Source organism: Cryptomeria japonica, chromosome 6 (assembly GCF_030272615.1).
Source record: "Cryptomeria japonica chromosome 6, Sugi_1.0, whole genome shotgun sequence".
Classification (NCBI taxonomy): domain Eukaryota; kingdom Viridiplantae; phylum Streptophyta; class Pinopsida; order Cupressales; family Cupressaceae; genus Cryptomeria; species Cryptomeria japonica.
In genome coordinates this window covers 577,480,110-577,486,334 of record NC_081410.1, presented here as the reverse complement: position 1 = coordinate 577,486,334, position 6,225 = coordinate 577,480,110, and positions in this window count along the sequence as shown.

The following is a 6,225-nucleotide window of genomic DNA, read 5'->3' as shown; positions in this document are numbered from 1 at the left end:
CTCTGAGTTATCACAAAAACCAAGGAGGAAAGATTAATCCCAACTTCTTCCCAAACGTCTGTATCACATACAACACAACTCGAGAAATACCACCAACACCCGAAAGGGAAGAGATAGAGTTTGTCCCATTTGTAACACAAAGTTTTTATTGAAGTTGAAAACATTTTCATCCATCATCTCACTCATACATCATCACTTCATCATCAATCCGTCCCAACTCTCAAAACATTAAGAGGTTCTTGTCCCAAGTTCTCTTTTAGATATTGCTTGAAATCAAACACATCACATCACTTTTGAGATTGTTTCTACATCTAAGATAAGCTCATCCTAAGAGACACATCTACGCAGGTTAAAACTAGTTCATGAGTGAATCCTCTCATTACTAGGTAGTTAAATCTGTAACACATCTCAGATTTCTCTACACCTTATCACATCAAAACTTATCAAACAAACAAGCAATTCAAAGAAGGAATTTCGGTTACATCCACCTTAAAGGTGCTAGAGATCCACGTGCAACACAATTCACCAACCATCAATCTCTCATTTCAACAAAAACTCATCATCATTTTCACACAACTTCAACAAAAAGCTTATAAACAAAATGGCCCAAACCCGATCACAGTCCAGGCAACGAGAAATAGAAAGGGAAGAAGAAGAAGAGGAAAATCTCAATGAATTTCAAGAAGCACTTGGAGGAAATGCAGATGACGAAAACCCAAGTACTCCCACTCCTGCAACAATAGAAAGGGCTCAACATAACCCTCTCTTTAACAGACTTTTTGACGAAATACTCAGGAGCAATGCGGATGCTCACTTCTTAAGACTCGCTCAAGAAGGAGCAAAACTCCCCTCTGACTTTGATCTTGCCCAATTAAGACAAGCATCAGAAAGACAAAGTCGCCATGAAGAGGAAAGAGGTAGAGATCCCATCAGATATAATATTCCCCGAGGTAACCCACCACCTCCTCCTCCAAATGAAATGGAGATGTTGCGGCAACAAGTTGAGAATCTTGCCCAACAACTTCATAGTGGTGTCAAGACCAATCAATTCTCACTCAATGACATCTATCCCTATCCTTTTGATAGGAATCTTTACATGCCACCATTTCCACGAGGATTCGAAACACCCAAATTCGAAAAATATAGAGGAAAGGGAGATCCTCGTGATCATGTCAGAGAATTTCATTCCGCTTGTCTTGAAGTGGCATATGAAGACACCTACCTAATGCGCCTTTTTCCCCAAAGCTTGGGAGGAACAACCACATCATGGTTTTCCCGACTACCAGGTGGCATTAGAACATTTGAGGAACTCATCCAGAAGTTCCTAGCTCATTACTCTCATAACATTGAACGCGACATCACCATGGCTGATCTGTGCAACACCAAACAAAACCAGGTGAACAATTCTCAGTATTCCTGCAACAATGGTGTCAAATGTCTAGCAGACGTTCTCTTCAGTTACCTGAATGAGAACTAGTGGAAATATTCATTTCCAACTTAAACGAAGAAATGGAATTTCACCTGGATGTCAAAGACACAGACTCTTTCAATGATATGATCACCAAGGGTTTAAAATGTGAACGGGCACTCATCAAGAAAGGACTCATCAAAATCTTTAATGAACCAAAAGATGGTCCTTGACCGCGCTTCAATAGTGATAAACCAAGCTTCTGGAATAAAAACAAGAATATCGTCAATGATGGGGTTGTGGATGCCCGGACTATCCAAAACGCACAACCTGTGGTTCGGTTTGCAGGACAAAATCCTCCACCTCAAAACAACACAAATGTTCCTTCCAATCAAGGTCACATCACATCTCACGATGAACCTAGACCTCGTCAGCAAAAACAAAAACGCACATACACTCCCTTAGGGGAACCCATTGAAACAGTATTGCGACAACTCATTTCTCAAAATTTGGTCACTCTACCTAAACTATCAAACTATGAGCCTCAGGTCAAACCGGCATGGTGGAGAGATACTGAACACTGTGAATTCCATCAAGGAAGAGGACACAAGACAAGTAATTGTCATCGATTGAAAGATCTCATTCAGGATCTTATTGATCGAGGAGAAATTGAAATTGAAGGACATGACCCAAAAACAACAAATAATGATCATCTGATGTTCAAAAATCCACTTCCATCACAAGATCAAAGGGGTCCTTCCACTTCTAGGCGAGGCACTGATACCACTGATTATACACAGGCTCTGTATAATTACACTGTAAATCATCTGTATGATGCCAGTGAACAAGTTGCAACCATAACCTTCAAAAATCCCAACTCAAATTGCAATGTTGTTACGCGTCGCGGCAAAGTTACCATAAAGGCGGCTCCACAAGGCACCACCTCCATACCAAAGCAGTACAATCTTGTGGAACAATTAGATAAAACGCCTGCGCTTATATCCATTTTAGAGCTATTACGCCTATCACCATCTCATAAAACTATCTTGGATCAAGCACTCCAAGAGGTGTCAGTCCCTGCAAATCTGAATACAGACCAATTTCCAGCCATGGTTGGAAATCTAAAGTCATCACCTTGTCTCACTTTTTCTAAAAGTGACAACTCTTCCTTCCAGCAACCTCATAACGCCTCACTCCACATTGAAGGATTTATTAACCATCATAGGATCAAGCGAGTCTTGATCGATAATGGAGCAGGCCTAAATATTTGTACACTACAGTTGGTCACAGCATTGGGCTATGCGGTAGAATCAGTGGATCCTCGTAATAAGATCACAATCAAAGCCTATGACGATGCAGAGCGTTCATCCAAAGGAGCTGTGGTACTACCAATCCGCGTGGGCCCTGTGGTAAAGCACATCATCTGTCAGGTTCTGGACCTTCCTCTGCCATACAATCTATTATTAAGGAGACCTTGGATACATGCCATGCAAGCCGTTCCATCTACCTACCATCAATGTATCAAGTTCCCACATAATGGTGTAGAGATCACAATTCTGGGCGATGCAAACCCCTTTGCATTTTGCCATAATATCAGCCATCAACTAGATATTACTGTTCCTAATAATAGAGAAGCCATTTCCTCCACATCATATATAAGTCCAGCCTCTCTTGCCAGTTCGAACACCACTATACCAAAGCAAGAAAAGCTTAAGATTAAAATAGCAGAGGAAGGTCCTGGGGAATACAACTTGAGTCAACTCTTTTGTGTGGGACAAATGCCCACTTCTCCTAGAACACATGGTAAACCACAGCAGTTACTCCAGCAACCACTAATCACCCCCGCATGTGCTTTGACTCCTTTCATCCTTGGAAAGAGTCAAGAAGAAGAAACCCAAGATGAGGACTTGGCAGAATGGATCTATAAAGATCCCATCACCACTGATCTACCACAAGTTAAACTTCCTACGGATCAGTATGGCAAAGGCCTCCTCATTATGCAAAGAATGGGGTATGATGGTCAGAGTGCTTTAGGATATTGCAAACAAGGACGACATGAACCTCTGCTACCAGAATTAAAGCCCAAAGGTAACATAGGCCTAGGCTTTGAAAAAGAGATCTTTCCTAAGCTCAGATTCAAAGGAAAACCCAACAAACCATTTTGTCCACCTACTGCAAAGAGGACACCTTTTATAATCAGGGTACCATCAAGCACCATCCCAACTGCCCCATCGAGGCTCAAAACCCCAACACAACTATCACCAATAATAATCATCCCACCAAGCGAACCAGTAATCCCATCAGCGACACCATTAGCAACAACAATTGTATCAGAACCTGCAGCAGCATCTATGGCACCAGCAGTTCCAGTAGAAACCACTAAGTCAATATTACCGATACTTCCCGTATCAGATTCCTTGATCTCCATCGACCTTCCTGCAGCACTGATCACTACAAAGGTACATCAACCAATCACACCTGCAGTATTTAACTCCAAGGACATCCCAGTATGGTATAGTAATCGGATGCTGGAAAGTGACTCAGAGACTGGCTCACATGAGTGGGAATTTGATTCTATATAGCTTAACACTTCAGATGAGGAAGATGCACCACTACCTCCACCATGCAAAGACATCCCTATTTATGGAGAAGCACAGATAAAGACTACTTGGGTTCCTGAACTGGAAACATCTTCCACAGACCCTACGTCTCATCCTACGCTTGATTCTAACAGGGAGAGTACAATCAATGACCTTCACCATAACATCTTAACCCTCACTGATACCTCTAACGAACTTAACCTAATCGATGAAGTAATGCCCATTATCCACCCTGAACTCATTGAATGGAACCAACCAAATCCTCCATGTCTTGACTTCTTCCAAAACGATGAGGCCATCATTGACTTTTTGGAATTAAGGGATAACCTACCAAGCGAGGATCACAAAGCTGGATTCGCCATTGAACTTAATAGCGCAACATACTTCGGGGCGGATGCCAAACCTTTCAGTTGCAAAAATATAACAATAAAACATGGATCTTCCAGTGAAAACCACATTGTGGCACTGTTTGATCCGACATAAGTAAAAAGAAAGAGCGTATCCAACGGTGAAAACCTCGCCGAGGCACCTGAGGATGAAGGGTTTGACATTCTCCCTGCTAATGTACAATAGGAACGATCAACGATTGTCATCGTGGAAACCAAAGAATACAATGTGGGGACTCCTGAAAATCCTCATATCATACATCTGGCATCTCTTCTGACTCCAGAAGAACAGCCTAAATTTATAGAGTTCTTCCAGGAGCATCAGATCAACTTTGCATGGTCATATGCAGACATGCCTAGGCTTGATTCTGATTTAGTCATGCATCACCTCACCGTAGCAGAAGGAGCCGAACCTGTCAAGCAGAAGCTTCGTAAGATGCATCCCCAGATTGCAGTGCTAGTCAAAATAGAACTCAAGAAACTCCTAGATGTTGGTTTCATTAGGCCAATTGATTATGCAGAATGGATCTCCAACATTGTGCCTGTCGGCAAACCAAAAGGGGGCATCCGCATTTGTACTGACTTCAGAGATCTGAATTAGGCATGTCCTAAGGATGACTTCCCCCTACCAAATATCGACATCATAGTGGATCTGACAGCAGGACATGCCATGCTTTCACTCATGGATGGCTTTTCAGGATACAATCAAATAAAGATCGCAACAGAGGACCAACATAAGACAGCCTTCACATGTCCATGGGGCACATATTGCTGGAATGTAATGCCCTTCGGTCTAAAGAATGCAGGAGCAACCTATCAAAGAGCAATGACCACCATCTTCCATGACATGATGCATACCATGATGGAAGATTATGTTGATGACTTACTAGCAAAATCACTCACCAGAGAAGGGCATCTCCACATCTTAGATAAAATCTTTGATAGACTAGAACAATACCATGTTCGACTCAACCCAAAGAAATGGGTCTTTGGAGTGACCTCCGGGAAGCTTCTAGGATACATTGTCTCAAGCAAAGGTATTGAGGTCGACCCAGCAAAGGTAAAAGCAATCATGGACATGCCACCACCAAAGAATATCAGTCAGCTAAGGACATTACAAGGACGACTTCAATCCATCCGAAGATTCAATGCACAATTGGTTGATAAGTGTCACCCATTCACACACCTGCTACACAAGAACATCTGCTTTCAGTGGGATGCCCGATGCCAGCAAGCATTTCAGACACTTAAAGACTATCTCATGAAACCACCATTGCTGATCCCACCAGATCCAAGTAGACCGTTGTTGCTCTATATCTCAGCAACCAGTACAGCATTGGGTGTACTACTGGCACAACATAATGCAGAAGGAAAAGAGTGTGCTATTTACTACATCTCTCGCACATTGGTGGGTTATGAACTCAATTACACACCTATTGAGCGAGCTTGCTTAGCAGTAATCTTAGTAGCCACTAAACTGAGGCACTATCTGTTAACACACAAAGTACAACTCATTGCAAAGATTGATCCACTCAAGTATTTACTTAACAAAGCAGCATTGACAGGCCGCTTGGCCAAATGTGTGATGATTCTAAGTGAATTTGACATTGAGTACGTGGACTGTAAAGCTATCAAAGGTCAAGTTATTGCAGATCAGTTGGCTGATGCACCACTCATAGGCGATCATCCTCTCATTTCCAATTTTCCAGATGAAGAGATATTCATGATCACAACAGCACAACCATGGAAACTATATTTTGATGGTTCATACACTAGGCATGGCTCGGGGGCAGGCATTCTGTTTATCACACCTCAAGGTGATAGCATCCCG